The following is a 21981-nucleotide window of genomic DNA, read 5'->3' as shown; positions in this document are numbered from 1 at the left end:
TAAATACTATTACGTTACAACTTATGACGTTATGTATTATTACGTTACAACGTATAACGTTACGTACTATTACGTTATAACGTATAACGATATATTGGTTCACTATATGATGTATAAGGTTATATACTATTACGTTACAACGTATAACGTTATGTAGTATTACGTTATAACGTGTAACGTTATGTACTATTACGTTATAACGTATAACGTTATATTGGATCACTATATGGTGTTTAACGTTACATACTATTACGTTACATCGAATAACGTTATATTGCATCACTATATGACGTAAAACGTTATATACTATTACGTTACAACGTATAACGTTAGGTACTATTACGTTATAACGTATAACGCTATATTGGGATAACTATATGACGTATAACGTTAAATACTATTACGTTACAACGTATGACGTTATGTGTAATTACGTTACAACGTATAACGTTAAATACTATTACGTAATAACGTATAACGCTATGTACTATTACTTTATAACGTATAACGTTATATTGGATCACTATATGATGTATAACGTTATATACTATTACGTTACAACGTATAACGTTATGTACTATTACGTTATAATGTATAACGTTATATTGGATCACTATATGATGTATATCGTTATGTACTATTACATAATAACGAGTAACGTTATATTGGATCACTATATGATGTATATCGATATGTACTATTACGTTATAACGTACAACGTTTTATTGGATCACTATATGATGTGTAACGTTAAGTACTATTACGTTACAACGTGAAACGTTATGTACTATTATGTTGGAAAGTATAACGTTATATTGGATCACTATATGATGTATAACGTTACATACTATTACGTTACAACGTATAACGTTATGTACTATTACGTTATAACGTATAACGTTATATTAGATCACTATATGACGTAAAACGTTATATACTATTACGTTACAACGTATAACATTATGTACTATTACGTTATTACGTATAATATTATCACTATTTGATGTATAAGGATGTAATAGGATCACTATTTGATGTATAAAGTTATATACTATTACGTTACAACGTATAATGTTATGTACTATGACGTTACATTGTATAACGTTATATTGGATCACTATATGGTGTTTAACGTTATATACTATTACGTAATAACGTATAAAGTTATGATCTATTAAGTTACAACGTATAACATTACATTGGATCACTATATGATGTATAACGTTACATACTATTACGTTACAACGTATAACGTTATGTACTATTACGTTACAACGTATAACGTTATGTATTATTATGTTACAACGTTTAACTTTATGTACTATTACGTTATAGCGTATAACGTTAAATTGGATCACTATTTGATGTATAAAGTTATATACTATTACGTTACAACGTATAATGTTATGTACTATGACGTTACATTGTATAACGTTATATTGGATCACTATATGATGTATATCGATATGTACTATTACGTTATAACGTATAACGTTATATTGGATCACTATATGATGTATAACGTTACATACTATTACGTTACAACGTATAACGTTATGTACTATTACGTTACAACGTATAACGTTATGTATTATTATGTTACAACGTTTAACTTTATGTACTATTACGTTATAGCGTATAACGTTAAATTGGATCACTATATGATGTATAACGTTATATACTATTACGTTACAACGTATAACGTTATGTATTATTACGATATAACGTATAACGTTAGATACTATTACGTTACAACGAATAACGCTATATTGGATCACTATATGACGTAAAACGTTATATACTATTACGTTACAACGTATAACGTTAGGTACTATTACGTTATAACGTATAACGCTATATTGGGATCACTATATGACGTATAACGGTAAATACTATTACGTTACAACTTATGACGTTATGTATTATTACGTTACAACGTATAACGTTATGTACTATTACGTTATAACGTATAACGTTACGTACTATTACGTTATAACGTATAACGATATATTGGTTCACTATATGATGTATAAGGTTATATACTATTACGTTACAACGTATAACGTTATGTAGTATTACGTTATAACGTATAACGTTACATACTATTACGTTACACCGAATAACGTTATATTGGATCACTATATGACGTAAAACGTTATATACTATTACGTTACAACGAATAACGTTATATTGCATCACTATATGACGTAAAACGTTATATACTATTACGTTACAACGTATAACGTTAGGTACTATTACGTTATAACGTATAACGCTATATTGGGATCACTATATGACGTATAACGTTAAGTACTATTACGTTACAACGTAAGACGTTATGTATTATTACGTTACAACGTATAACGTTATGTAGTATTACGTTATAACGTATAACGTTACATACTATTACGTTACATCGAATAACGTTATATTCGATCACTAAATGACTTAAAACGTTATATACTATTACGTTACAACGTATAACGTTATCCTCTATTACGTTATAACGTGTAAGGCTATATTAGAATCACTATATGACGTATAACGTTAAATACTATTACGTAATAACGTATAACGCTATGTACTATTACGTTATAACGTATAACGTTATAATAGATCACTATATAACGTAAAACGTTATATACTATCACGTTACAACGTATGACGTTATGTATTATTACGTTACAACGTATAACGTTATGTACTATTACGTTATAACGTATAACGTTACGTACTATTACGTTATAACGTATAACGATATATTGGTTCACTATATGATGTATAAGGTTATATACTATTACGTTACAACGTATAACGTTATGTAGTATTACGTTATAACGTGTAACGTTATGTACTATTACGTTATAACGTATAACGTTATATTGGATCACTATATGGTGTTTAACGTTACATACTATTACGTTACATCGAATAACGTTATATTGCATCACTATATGACGCAAAACGTTATATACTATTACGTTACAACGTATAACGTTAGGTACTATTACGTTATAACGTATAACGCTATATTGGGATAACTATATGACGTATAACGTTAAACACTATTACGTTACAACGTATGACGTTATGTGTAATTACGTTACAACGTATAAGTTAAATACTATTACGTAATAACGTATAACGCTATGTACTATTACGTTATTACGTATAATATTACATTGGATTACTATTTGATGTATAACGTTACATACTATTACGTTACAGCGTATAACGTTACGTACTATTACGTTATAACGTATAACGATATATTGGTTCACTATATGATGTATAAGGTTATATACTATTACGTTACAACGTATAACGTTATGTAGTATTACGTTATAACGTATAACGTTATGTACTATTACGTTATAACGTATAACGTTACGTACTATTACGTTATAACGTATAACGATATATTGGTTCACTATATGATGTATAAGGTTATATACTATGACGTTACAACGTATAACGTTATGTAGTATTACGTTATAACGTTTAACGTTATGTACTATTACGTTATAACGTATACCGTTATGTACTATTACGTTATAACGTATAACGTTATATTGGATCGCTATATGATGTGTAACGTTATATAATATTACGTTACAACGTGAAACGTAATGTACTATTATGTTAAAACGTATAACGTTATATTGGATGACTATATGATGTTTAACGTTACATACTATTACGTTACAACGTATAACGTTATGTACTATTACGTTGTAACGTATAACGTTATATTAGATCACTATATGACGTAAAACGTTATATACTATTACGTTACAACGTATTACGTTATGTACTATTACGTTATTACATATAATATTATCACTATTTGATGTATAAGGATGTAATAGGATCACTATTTGATGTATAACGTTACATACTATTACGTTACAACGTATAACGTTATGTATTTTTACGTTACAACGTATTACGTTATGTACTATTACGTTACAACGTATAACGTTATGTACTATTACGTTATTACGTATAATATTACATTGGATTACTATTTGATGTATAACGTTACATACTATTACGTTACAGCGTATAACGTTACGTACTATTACGTTATAACGTATAACGATATATTGGTTCACTATATGATGTATAAGGTTATATACTATTACGTTACAACGTATAACGTTATATTGGATCACTATATGGTGTTTAACGTTACATGCTATTACGTTACATCGAATAACGTTATATTGCATCACTATATGACGTAAAACGTTATATACTATTACGTTACAACGTATAACGTTAGGTACTATTACGTTATAACGTATAACGCTATATTGGGATAACTATATGACGTATAACGTTAAATACTATTACGTTACAACGTATGACGTTATGTGTAATTACGTTACAACGTATAACGTTAAATACTATTACGTAATAACGTATAACGCTATGTACTATTACTTTATAACGTATAACGTTATATTGGATCACTATATGATGTATAACGTTATATACTATTACGTTACAACGTATAACGTTATGTACTATTACGTTATAATGTATAACGTTATATTGGATCACTATGTGATGTATATCGTTATCTACTATTACATAATAACGAGTAACGTTATATTGGATCACTATATGATGTATATCGATATGTACTATTACGTTATAACGTACAACGTTTTATTGGATCACTATATGATGTGTAACGTTAAGTACTATTACGTTACAACGTGAAACGTTATGTACTATTATGTTGGAAAGTATAACGTTATATTGGATCACTATATGATGTATAACGTTACATACTATTACGTTACAACGTATAACGTTATGTACTATTACGTTATAACGTATAACGTTATATTAGATCACTATATGACGTAAAACGTTATATACTATTACGTTACAACGTATAACATTATGTACTATTACGTTATTACGTATAATATTATCACTATTTGATGTATAAGGATGTAATAGGATCACTATTTGATGTATAAAGTTATATACTATTACGTTACAACGTATAATGTTATGTACTATGACGTTACATTGTATAACGTTATATTGGATCACTATATGGTGTTTAACGTTATATACTATTACGTAATAACGTATAAAGTTATGATCTATTAAGTTACAACGTATAACATTACATTGGATCACTATATGATGTATAACGTTACATACTATTACGTTACAACGTATAACGTTATGTACTATTACGTTACAACGTATAACGTTATGTATTATTATGTTACAACGTTTAACTTTATGTACTATTACGTTATAGCGTATAACGTTAAATTGGATCACTATTTGATGTATAAAGTTATATACTATTACGTTACAACGTATAATGTTATGTACTATGACGTTACATTGTATAACGTTATATTGGATCACTATATGATGTATATCGATATGTACTATTACGTTATAACGTATAACGTTATATTGGATCACTATATGATGTATAACGTTACATACTATTACGTTACAACGTATAACGTTATGTACTATTACGTTACAACGTATAACGTTATGTATTATTATGTTACAACGTTTAACTTTATGTACTATTACGTTATAGCGTATAACGTTAAATTGGATCACTATATGATGTATAACGTTATATACTATTACGTTACAACGTATAACGTTATGTATTATTACGATATAACGTATAACGTTAGATACTATTACGTTACAACGAATAACGCTATATTGGATCACTATATGACGTAAAACGTTATATACTATTACGTTACAACGTATAACGTTAGGTACTATTACGTTATAACGTATAACGCTATATTGGGATCACTATATGACGTATAACGGTAAATACTATTACGTTACAACTTATGACGTTATGTATTATTACGTTACAACGTATAACGTTATGTACTATTACGTTATAACGTATAACGTTACGTACTATTACGTTATAACGTATAACGATATATTGGTTCACTATATGATGTATAAGGTTATATACTATTACGTTACAACGTATAACGTTATGTAGTATTACGTTATAACGTATAACGTTACATACTATTACGTTACACCGAATAACGTTATATTGGATCACTATATGACGTAAAACGTTATATACTATTACGTTACAACGAATAACGTTATATTGCATCACTATATGACGTAAAACGTTATATACTATTACGTTACAACGTATAACGTTAGGTACTATTACGTTATAACGTATAACGCTATATTGGGATCACTATATGACGTATAACGTTAAGTACTATTACGTTACAACGTAAGACGTTATGTATTATTACGTTACAACGTATAACGTTATGTAGTATTACGTTATAACGTATAACGTTACATACTATTACGTTACATCGAATAACGTTATATTCGATCACTAAATGACTTAAAACGTTATATACTATTACGTTACAACGTATAACGTTACCCTCTATTACGTTATAACGTGTAAGGCTATATTAGAATCACTATATGACGTATAACGTTAAATACTATTACGTAATAACGTATAACGCTATGTACTATTACGTTATAACGTATAACGTTATAATAGATCACTATATAACGTAAAACGTTATATACTATCACGTTACAACGTATGACGTTATGTATTATTACGTTACAACGTATAACGTTATGTACTATTACGTTATAACGTATAACGTTACGTACTATTACGTTATAACGTATAACGATATATTGGTTCACTATATGATGTATAAGGTTATATACTATTACGTTACAACGTATAACGTTATGTAGTATTACGTTATAACGTGTAACGTTATGTACTATTACGTTATAACGTATAACGTTATATTGGATCACTATATGGTGTTTAACGTTACATACTATTACGTTACATCGAATAACGTTATATTGCATCACTATATGACGCAAAACGTTATATACTATTACGTTACAACGTATAACGTTAGGTACTATTACGTTATAACGTATAACGCTATATTGGGATAACTATATGACGTATAACGTTAAACACTATTACGTTACAACGTATGACGTTATGTGTAATTACGTTACAACGTATAAGTTAAATACTATTACGTAATAACGTATAACGCTATGTACTATTACGTTATTACGTATAATATTACATTGGATTACTATTTGATGTATAACGTTACATACTATTACGTTACAGCGTATAACGTTACGTACTATTACGTTATAACGTATAACGATATATTGGTTCACTATATGATGTATAAGGTTATATACTATTACGTTACAACGTATAACGTTATGTAGTATTACGTTATAACGTATAACGTTATGTACTATTACGTTATAACGTATAACGTTACGTACTATTACGTTATAACGTATAACGATATATTGGTTCACTATATGATGTATAAGGTTATATACTATGACGTTACAACGTATAACGTTATGTAGTATTACGTTATAACGTTTAACGTTATGTACTATTACGTTATAACGTATACCGTTATGTACTATTACGTTATAACGTATAACGTTATATTGGATCGCTATATGATGTGTAACGTTATATAATATTACGTTACAACGTGAAACGTAATGTACTATTATGTTAAAACGTATAACGTTATATTGGATGACTATATGATGTTTAACGTTACATACTATTACGTTACAACGTATAACGTTATGTACTATTACGTTGTAACGTATAACGTTATATTAGATCACTATATGACGTAAAACGTTATATACTATTACGTTACAACGTATTACGTTATGTACTATTACGTTATTACATATAATATTATCACTATTTGATGTATAAGGATGTAATAGGATCACTATTTGATGTATAACGTTACATACTATTACGTTACATCGAATAACGTTATATTGGATCACTATATGACTTAAAACGTTATATACTATGACGTTACAACGTATAACGTTATGTACTATTACGTTATAACGTATAACGTTATATTAGATCACTATATGACGTAAAACGTTATATACTATTACGTTACAACGTATAACGTTATGTATTATTACGATATAACGTATAACGTTAGATACTATTACGTTACATCGAATAACGCTATATTGGATCACTATATGACGTAAAACGATATATACTATTACGTTACAACGTATAAAGTTAGGTACTATTACGTTATAACGTATAACGCTATATTGGGATCACTATATGACGTATAACGTTAAATACTATTACGTTACAACGTATGACGTTATGTATTATTACGTTACAACGTATAACGTTATGTACTATTACGTTATAACGAATAACGTTACGTACTATTACGTTATAACGTATAACGATATATTGGTTCACTATATGATGTATAAGGTTATATACTATTACGTTACAACGTATAACGTTATGTAGTATTACGTTATAACGTGTAACGTTATGTACTATTACGTTATAACGTATAACGTTATATTGGATCACTATATGACGTAAAACGTTATATACTATTACGTTACAACGTATAACGTTAGGTACTATTACGTTATAACGTATAACGCTATATTGGGATAACTATATGACGTATAACGTTAAATACTATTACGTTACAACGTATGACGTTATGTGTAATTACGTTACAACGTATAACGTTAAATACTATTACGTAATAACGTATAACGCTATGTACTATTACTTTATAACGTATAACGTTATATTGGATCACTATATGATGTATAACGTTATATACTATTACGTTACAACGTATAACGTTATGTACTATTACGTTATAATGTATAACGTTATGTACAATTACGTTATAACGTATAACGTTATATTGGATCACTATATGAATTGTAACGTTAAATACTATTACGTAATAACGTATAACGTTATGTACTATTACGTTATAACGTATAACGTTATATTAGGTCACTATATGACGTAAAACGTTACATACTATGCCGTTACAACGTATAACGTTATGTACTATTACGTTATAACGTATAACGTTATATTGGATCACTATATGATGTATATCGTTATGTACTATTACATAATAACGAGTAACGTTATATTGGATCACTATATGATGTATATCGATATGTACTATTACGTTATAACGTACAACGTTTTATTGGATCACTATATGATGTGTAACGTTAAGTACTATTACGTTACAACGTGAAACGTTATGTACTATTATGTTGGAAAGTATAACGTTATATTGGATCACTATATGATGTATAACGTTACATACTATTACGTTACAACGTATAACGTTATGTACTATTACGTTATAACGTATAACGTTACATTAGATCACTATATGACGTAAAACGTTATATACCATTACGTTACAACGTATAACATTATGTACTATTACGTTATTACGTATAATATTATCACTATTTGATGTATAAGGATGTAATAGGATCACTATTTGATGTATAAAGTTATATACTATTACGTTACAACGTATAATGTTATGTACTATGACGTTACATTGTATAACGTTATATTGGATCACTATATGGTGTTTAACGTTATATACTATTACGTAATAACGTATAAAGTTATGATCTATTAAGTTACAACGTATAACATTACATTGGATCACTATATGATGTATAACGTTACATACTATTACGTTACAACGTATAACGTTATGTACTATTACGTTACAACGTATAACGTTATGTATTATTATGTTACAACGTTTAACTTTATGTACTATTACGTTATAGCGTATAACGTTAAATTGGATCACTATTTGATGTATAAAGTTATATACTATTACGTTACAACGTATAATGTTATGTACTATGACGTTACATTGTATAACGTTATATTGAATCACTATATGATGTATATCGATATGTACTATTACGTTATAACGTATAACGTTATATTGGATCACTATATGATGTATAACGTTACATACTATTACGTTACAACGTATAACGTTATGTACTATTACGTTACAACGTATAACGTTATGTATTATTATGTTACAACGTTTAACTTTATGTACTATTACGTTATAGCGTATAACGTTAAATTGGATCACTATATGATGTATAACGTTATATACTATTACGTTACAACGTATAACGTTATGTATTATTACGATATAACGTATAACGTTAGATACTATTACGTTACAACGAATAACGCTATATTGGATCACTATATGACGTAAAACGTTATATACTATTACGTTACAACGTATAACGTTAGGTACTATTACGTTATAACGTATAACGCTATATTGGGATCACTATATGACGTATAACGGTAAATACTATTACGTTACAACTTATGACGTTATGTATTATTACGTTACAACGTATAACGTTATGTACTATTACGTTATAACGTATAACGTTACGTACTATTACGTTATAACGTATAACGATATATTGGTTCACTATATGATGTATAAGGTTATATACTATTACGTTACAACGTATAACGTTATGTAGTATTACGTTATAACGTATAACGTTACATACTATTACGTTACACCGAATAACGTTATATTGGATCACTATATGACGTAAAACGTTATATACTATTACGTTACAACGAATAACGTTATATTGCATCACTATATGACGTAACACGTTATATACTATTACGTTACAACGTATAACGTTAGGTACTATTACGTTATAACGTATAACGCTATATTGGGATCACTATATGACGTATAACGTTAAGTACTATTACGTTACAACGTATGACGTTATGTATTATTACGTTACAACGTATAACGTTATGTAGTATTACGTTATAACGTATAACGTTACATACTATTACGTTACATCGAATAACGTTATATTGGATCACTATATGACTTAAAACGTTATATACTATTACGTTACAACGTATAACGTTATCCTCTATTACGTTATAACGTGTAAGGCTATATTAGAATCACTATATGACGTATAACGTTAAATACTATTACGTAATAACGTATAACGCTATGTACTATTACTTTATAACGTATAACGTTATATTGGATCACTATATGAATTGTAACGTTAAATACTATTACGTAATAACGTATAACGTTATGTACTATTACGTTATAACGTATAACGTTATATTAGGTCACTATATGACGTAAAACGTTACATACTATGCCGTTACAACGTATAACGTTATGTACTATTACGTTATAACGTATAACGTTATATTGGATCACTATATGATGTATATCGTTATGTACTATTACATAATAACGAGTAACGTTATATTGGATCACTATATGATGTATATCGATATGTACTATTACGTTATAACGTATAACGTTTTATTGGATCACTATATGATGTGTAACGTTAAATACTATTACGTTACAACGTGAAACGTTATGTACTATTATGTTGGAAAGTATAACGTTATATTGGATCACTATATGATGTATAACGTTACATACTATTACGTTACAACGTATAACGTTATGTACTACTACGTTATAACGTATAACGTTATATTAGATCACTATATGACGTAAAACGTTATATACTATTACGTTACAACGTATAACATTATGTACTATTACGTTATTACGTATAATATTATCACTATTTGATGTATAAGGATGTAATAGGATCACTATTTGATGTATAAAGTCATATACTATTACGTTACAACGTATAATGTTATGTACTATGACGTTAGATTGTATAACGTTATATTGGATCACTATATGGTGTTTAACGTTATATACTATTACGTAATAACGTATAAAGTTATGATCTATTAAGTTACAACGTATAACATTACATTGGATCACTATATGATGTATAACGTTACATACTATTACCTTACATCGAATAACGTTATATTGGACCATTATATGACGTAAAGCGTTATATACTATTACGTTACAACGTATAACGTTATGTATTATTATGTTACAACGTTTAACTTTATGTACTATTACGTTATAGCGTATAACGTTAAATTGGATCACTATATGATGTATAACGTTATATACTATTACGTTACAGCGTATAACGTTATGTATTATTACGATATAACGTATAACGTTAGATACTATTACGTTACATCGAATAACGCTATATTGGATCACTATATGACGTAAAACGTTATATACTATTACGTTACAACGTATAACGTTAGGTACTATTACGTTATAACGTATAACGCTATATTGGGATCACTATATGACGTATAACGGTAAATACTATTACGTTACAACTTATGACGTTATGTATTATTACGTTACAACGTATAACGTTATGTACTATTACGTTATAACGTATAACGTTACGTACTATTACGTTATAACGTATAACGATATATTGGTTCACTATATGATGTATAAGGTTATATACTATTACGTTACAACGTATAACGTTATGTAGTATTACGTTATAACGTATAACGTTACATACTATTACGTTACATCGAATAACGTTATATTGGATCACTATATGACTTAAAACGTTATATACTATTACGTTACAACGCATAACGTTATCCTCTATTACGTTATAACGTGTAAGGCTATATTAGAATCACTATATGACGTATAACGTTAAATACTATTACGTAATAACGTATAACGCTATGTACTATTACGTTATAACGTATAACGTTATATTAGATCACTATATAACGTAAAACGTTATATACTATCACGTTACAACGTATAACGTTATGTATTATTACGTTACAACGTATAACGTTATGTCCTATACGTTACAACGTATAACGATATGTACTATTACATTATAACGTATAACGATATATGGGTTCATTATATGATGTATAAGGTTATGTACTATTACGCTACAACGTATAACGTTATGTATTTTTACGTTACAACGTATTACGTTATGTACTATTACGTTACAACGTATAACGTTATGTACTATTACGTTATTACGTATAATATTACATTGGATCACTATTTGATGTATAACGTTACATACTATTACGATACATCGAATAACGTTATATTGGATCACTATATGACGTAAAACGTTATATACTATGACGTTACAACGTATAACGTTATGTACTATTACGTTATAGCTTATAACGTTATATTAGATCACTATATGACGTAAACCGTTATATACTATTACGTTACAACGTATGACGTTATGTATTATTACGTTACAACGTATAACGTTAAATAGTATTACGTAATAACGTATAACGCTATGTACTGTTACTTTAGAACGTATAATGTTATATTGGATCACTATATGATGTATAACGTTATATACTATTACGTTACAACGTATAACGTTATGTACTATTACGTTATAATGTATAACGTTATGTACAATTACGTTATAACGTATAACGTTATATTGGATCACTATATGAATTGTAACGTTAAATACTATTACGTAATAACGTATAACGTTATGTACTATTACGTTATAACGTATAACGTTATGTACTATTACGTTATAACGTATAACGTTATATTAGATCACTATATGACGTTAAACGTTACATACTATGCCGTTACAACGTATAACGTTATGTACTATTACGTTATAACGTATAACGTTATATTGGGATAACTATATGACGTATAACGTTAAATACTATTACGTTACAACGTATGACGTTATGTATTATTACGTTACATCGTATAACGTTAAATACTATTACGTAATAACGCATAACGCTATGTCCTATTACTTTATAACGTATAACGTTATATTGGATCACTATATGATGTATAACGTTATATACTATTACGTTACAACGTATAACGTTATGTACTATTACGTTATAATGTATAACGTTATGTACTATTACGTTATAACGTATAACGTTATATTGGATCACTATACGAATTGTAACGTGAAATACTATTACGTAATAACGTATAACGTTATGTACTATTACGTTATAACGTGAAACGTTATGTACTATTATGTTGGAAAGTATAACGTTATATTGGATCACTATATGACGTAACACGTTATATACTATTACGTTACAACGTATAACGTTATGTACTATTACGTTATTACGTATAATATTAACACTATTTGATGTATAAGGATGTAATAGGATCACTATTTGATGTATAAGGTTATATAATATTACGTTAAAACGTATAACGTTATGTAGTATTACGTTATAACGTATAACGTTACATACTATTACGTTACATCGAATATCGTTATATTGGATCACTATATGACGTTAAAACGTTATATACTATTACGTTACAACGTATAACGTTATCCTCTATTACGTTATAACGTATAACGCTATATTAGAATCACTATATGTCGTATAACGTTAAATACTATTACGTAATAACGTATAACGCTATGTACTATTACGTTATAACGTATAACGTTATATTGGATCACTATATGATGTGTAACATTATATACCATTACGTTACAACGTATAACGTTATGTACTAATACGTTACAACGTATAACGTTATGTACTATTACGTTATTACGTATAATATTACATTGGATAACTATTTGATGTATAACGTTACATACTATTACGTTACAACGTATAACGTCAGGTACTATTACGTTATAACGTATAACGCTATATTGGGATCACAATATGACGTATAACGTTAAATGCTATTACGTTACAACGTATGACGTTATGTATTATTACGTTACAACGTATAACGTTATGTACTATTACGTTATAACGTATAACGTTACGTACTATTACGTTATAACGTATAACGATATATTGGTTCACTATATGATGTATAAGGTTATATACTATTACGTTACAACGTATAACGTTATGTAGTATTACGTTATAACGTATAACGTTATGTACTATTACGTTATAACGTATAACGTTACGTACTATTACGTTATAACGTATAACGATATATTGGATCACTATATGATGTATAACGTTACATACTATTACGTTACAACGTATAACGTTATGTACTATTACGTTATTACGTATAATATTACATTGGATTACTATTTGATGTATAACGTTACATACTATTACGTTACAACGTATAACGTCAGGTACTATTACGTTATAACGTATAACGCTATATTGGGATCACAATATGACGTATAACGTTAAATGCTATTACGTTACAACGTATGACGTTATGTATTATTACGTTACAACGTATAAGGTTATGTACTATTACGTTATAACGTATAACGTTACGTACTATTACGTTATAACGTATAACGATATATTGGTTCACTATATGATGTATAAGGTTATATACTATTACGTTACAACGTATAACGTTATGTAGTATTACGTTATAACGTATAACGTTATGTACTATTACGTTATAACGTATAACGTTACGTACTATTACGTTATAACGTATAACGATATATTGGATCACTATATGATGTATAACGTTACATACTATTACGTTACAACGTATAACGTTATGTACTATTACGTTATTACGTATAATATTACATTGGATTACTATTTGATGTATAACGTTACATACTATTACGTTACAACGTATAACGTTATGTATTTTTACGTTACAACGTATTACGTTATGTACTATTACGTTACAACGTATAACGTTATGTACTATTACGTTATTAAGTATAATATTACATTGGATTACTATTTGATGTATAACGTTACATACTATTACGTTACAACGTATAACGTCAGGTACTATTACGTTATAACGTATAACGCTATATTGGGATCACAATATGACGTATAACGTTAAATGCTATTACGTTACAACGTATGACGTTATGTATTATTACGTTACAACGTATAACGTTATGTACTATTACGTTATAACGTATAACGTTACGTACTATTACGTTATAACGTATAACGATATATTGGTTCACTATATGATGTATAAGGTTATATACTATTACGTTACAACGTATAACGTTATGTAGTATTACGTTATAACGTATAACGTTATGTACTATTACGATATAACGTATAACGTTACGTACTATTACGTTATAACGTATAACGATATATTGGATCACTATATGATGTATAACGTTACATACTATTACGTTACAACGTATAACGTTATGTACTATTACGTTATAACGTATAACGTTATATTAGATCACTATATGACGTAAAACGTTATATACTATTACGTTACAACGTATAACGTTATGTACTATTACGTTATTACGTATAATATTATCACTATTTGATGTATAAGGATGTAATAGGATCACTATTTGATGTATAAGGTTATATACTATTACGGTACAACGTACAACGTTATGTACAATTACGTTATAACGTATAACGTTATACCAGATCACTATATGACGTAAAACGTTATATACTATTACGTTACAACGTATAACGATATGTACTATTACGTTATTACGTATAATATTAACACTATTTGATGTATAAGGATGTAATAGGATCACTATTTGATGTATAAGGTTATATACTATTACGTTACAACGTATAACGTTATGTAGTATTACGTTATAACGTATAACGTTACATACTATTACGTTACATCGAATATCGTTATATTGGATCACTATATGACGTAAAACGTTATATACTATTACGTTACAACGTATAACGTTATCCTCTATTACGTTATAACGTATAACGCTATATTAGAATCACTATATGTCGTATAACGTTAAATACTATTACGTAATAACGTATAACGCTATGTACTATTACGTTATAACGTATAACGTTATATTGGATCACTATATGATGTGTAACATTATATACCATTACGTTACAACGTATAACGTTATGTACTAATACGTTACAACGTATAACGTTATGTACTATTACGTTATTACGTATAATATTACATTGGATTACTATTTGATGTATAACGTTACATACTATTACGTTACAACGTATAACGTCAGGTACTATTACGTTATAACGTATAACGCTATATTGGGATCACAATATGACGTATAACGTTAAATGCTATTACGTTACAACGTATGACGTTATGTATTATTACGTTACAACGTATAACGTTATGTACTATTACGTTATAACGTATAACGTTACGTACTATTACGTTATAACGTATAACGATATATTGGTTCACTATATGATGTATAAGGTTATATACTATTACGTTACAACGTATAACGTTATGTAGTATTACGTTATAACGTATAACGTTATGTACTATTACGTTATAACGTATAACGTTACGTACTATTACGTTATAACGTATAACGATATATTGGATCACTATATGATGTATAACGTTACATACTATTACGTTACAACGTATAACGTTATGTACTATTACGTTATAACGTATAACGCTATATTAGAATCACTATATGTCGTATAACGTTAAATACTATTACGTAATAACGTATAACGCTATGTACTATTACGTTATAACGTATAACGTTATATTGGATCACTATATGATGTGTAACATTATATACCATTACGTTACAACGTATAACGTTATGTACTAATACGTTACAACGTATAACGTTATGTACTATTACGTTATTACGTATAATATTACATTGGATTACTATTTGATGTATAACGTTACATACTATTACGTTACAACGTATAACGTCAGGTACTATTACGTTATAACGTATAACGCTATATTGGGATCACAATATGACGTATAACGTTAAATGCTATTACGTTACAACGTATGACGTTATGTATTATTACGTTACAACGTATAACGTTATGTACTATTACGTTATAACGTATAACGTTACGTACTATTACGTTATAACGTATAACGATATATTGGTTCACTATATGATGTATAAGGTTATATACTATTACGTTACAACGTATAACGTTATGTAGTATTACGTTATAACGTATAACGTTATGTACTATTACGTTATAACGTATAACGTTACGTACTATTACGTTATAACGTATAACGATATATTGGATCACTATATGATGTATAACGTTACATACTATTACGTTACAACGTATAACGTTATGTACTATTACGTTATTACGTATAATATTACATTGGATTACTATTTGATGTATAACGTTACATACTATTACGTTACAACGTATAACGTTATGTATTTTTACGTTACAACGTATTACGTTATGTACTATTACGTTATAACGTATAACGTTACGTACTATTACGTTATAACGTATAACGATATATTGGTTCACTATATGATGTATAAGGTTATATACTATTACGTTACAACGTATAACGTTATGTAGTATTACGTTATAACGTATAACGTTATGTACTATTACGTTATAACGTATAACGTTATGTACTATTACGTTATTACGTATAATATTACATTGGATTACTATTTGATGTATAACGTTACATACTATTACGTTACAACGTATAACGTCAGGTACTATTACGTTATAACGTATAACGCTATATTGGGATCACAATATGACGTATAACGTTAAATGCTATTACGTTACAACGTATGACGTTATGTATTATTACGTTACAACGTATAACGTTATGTACTATTACGTTATAACGTATAACGTTACGTACTATTACGTTATAACGTATAACGATATATTGGTTCACTATATGATGTATAAGGTTATATACTATTACGTTACAACGTATAACGTTATGTAGTATTACGTTATAACGTATAACGTTATGTACTATTACGTTATAACGTATAACGTTACGTACTATTACGTTATAACGTATAACGATATATTGGATCACTATATGATGTATAACGTTACATACTATTACGTTACAACGTATAACGTTATGTACTATTACGTTATAACGTATAACGCTATATTAGAATCACTATATGTCGTATAACGTTAAATACTATTACGTAATAACGTATAACGCTATGTACTATTACGTTATAACGTATAACGTTATATTGGATCACTATATGATGTGTAACATTATATACCATTACGTTACAACGTATAACGTTATGTACTAATACGTTACAACGTATAACGTTATGTACTATTACGTTATTACGTATAATATTACATTGGATTACTATTTGATGTATAACGTTACATACTATTACGTTACAACGTATAACGTCAGGTACTATTACGTTATAACGTATAACGCTATATTGGGATCACAATATGACGTATAACGTTAAATGCTATTACGTTACAACGTATGACGTTATGTATTATTACGTTACAACGTATAACGTTATGTACTATTACGTTATAACGTATAACGTTACGTACTATTACGTTATAACGTATAACGATATATTGGTTCACTATATGATGTATAAGGTTATATACTATTACGTTACAACGTATAACGTTATGTAGTATTACGTTATAACGTATAACGTTATGTACTATTACGTTATAACGTATAACGTTACGTACTATTACGTTATAACGTATAACGATATATTGGATCACTATATGATGTATAACGTTACATACTATTACGTTACAACGTATAACGTTATGTACTATTACGTTATTACGTATAATATTACATTGGATTACTATTTGATGTATAACGTTACATACTATTACGTTACAACGTATAACGCTATGTATTTTTACGTTACAACGTATTACGTTATGTACTATTACGTTATAACGTATAACGTTACGTACTATTACGTTATAACGTATAACGATATATTGGTTCACTATATGATGTATAAGGTTATATACTATTACGTTACAACGTATAACGTTATGTAGTATTACGTTATAACGCATAACGTTATGTACTATTACGTTATAAGGTATAACGTTATGTACTATTACGTTATTACGTATAATATTACATTGGATTACTATTTGATGTATAACGTTACATACTATTACGTTACAACGTATAACGTCAGGTACTATTACGTTATAACGTATAACGCTATATTGGGATCACAATATGACGTATAACGTTAAATGCTATTACGTTACAACGTATGACGTTATGTATTATTACGTTACAACGTATAACGTTATGTACTATTACGTTATAACGTATAACGTTACGTACTATTACGTTATAACGTATAACGATATATTGGTTCACTATATGATGTATAAGGTTATATACTATTACGTTACAACGTATAACGTTATGTAGTATTACGTTATAACGTATAACGTTATGTACTATTACGTTATAACGTATAACGTTACGTACTATTACGTTATAACGTATAACGATATATTGGATCACTATATGATGTATAACGTTACATACTATTACGTTACAACGTATAACGTTATGTACTATTACGTTATAACGTATAACGTTATATTAGATCACTATATGACGTAAAACGTTATATACTATTACGTTACAACGTATAACGTTATGTACTATTACGTTATTACGTATAATATTATCACTATTTGATGTATAAGGATGTAATAGGATCACTATTTGATGTATAAGGTTATATACTATTACGTTGCAACGTATAACGTTATGTACAATTACGTTATAACGTATAACGTTATACCAGATCACTATATGACGTAAAACGTTATATACTATTACGTTACAACGTATAACGATATGTACTATTACGTTATTACGTATAATATTAACACTATTTGATGTATAAGGATGTAATAGGATCACTATTTGATGTATAAGGTTATATACTATTACGTTACAACGTATAACGTTATGTAGTATTACGTTATAACGTATAACGTTACATACTATTACGTTACATCGAATATCGTTATATTGGATCACTATATGACGTAAAACGTTATATACTATTACGTTACAACGTATAACGTTATCCTCTATTACGTTATAACGTATAACGCTATATTAGAATCACTATATGTCGTATAACGTTAAATACTATTACGTAATAACGTATAACGCTATGTACTATTACGTTATAACGTATAACGTTATATTGGATCACTATATGATGTGTAACATTATATACCATTACGTTACAACGTATAACGTTATGTACTAATACGTTACAACGTATAACGTTATGTACTATTACGTTATTACGTATAATATTACATTGGATTACTATTTGATGTATAACGTTACATACTATTACGTTACAACGTATAACGTCAGGTACTATTACGTTATAACGTATAACGCTATATTGGGATCACAATATGACGTATAACGTTAAATGCTATTACGTTACAACGTATGACGTTATGTATTATTACGTTACAACGTATAACGTTATGTACTATTACGTTATAACGTATAACGTTACGTACTATTACGTTATAACGTATAACGATATATTGGTTCACTATATGATGTATAAGGTTATATACTATTACGTTACAACGTATAACGTTATGTAGTATTACGTTATAACGTATAACGTTATGTACTATTACGTTATAACGTATAACGTTACGTACTATTACGTTATAACGTATAACGATATATTGGATCACTATATGATGTATAACGTTACATACTATTACGTTACAACGTATAACGTTATGTACTATTACGTTATTACGTATAATATTACATTGGATTACTATTTGATGTATAACGTTACATACTATTACGTTACAACGTATAACGTTATGTATTTTTACGTTACAACGTATTACGTTATGTACTATTACGTTACAACGTATAACGTTATGTACTATTACGTTATTACGTATAATATTACATTGGATTACTATTTGATGTATAACGTTACATACTATTACGTTACAACGTATAACGTCAGGTACTATTACGTTATAACGTATAACGCTATATTGGGATCACAATATGACGTATAACGTTAAATGCTATTACGTTACAACGTATGACGTTATGTATTATTACGTTACAACGTATAACGTTATGTACTATTACGTTATAACGTATAACGTTACGTACTAATACGTTATAACGTATAACGATATATTGGTTCACTATATGATGTATAAGGTTATATACTATTACGTTACAACGTATAACGTTATGTAGTATTACGTTATAACGTATAACGTTATGTACTATTACGTTATAACGTATAACGTTACGTACTATTACGTTATAACGTATA

The sequence above is a fragment of the Bombus terrestris genome, chromosome 5 (genome assembly GCF_910591885.1).
Source record: "Bombus terrestris chromosome 5, iyBomTerr1.2, whole genome shotgun sequence".
Taxonomy (NCBI): Eukaryota; Metazoa; Arthropoda; class Insecta; order Hymenoptera; family Apidae; genus Bombus; species Bombus terrestris.
Note: the sequence above shows the minus strand (reverse complement) of the source record.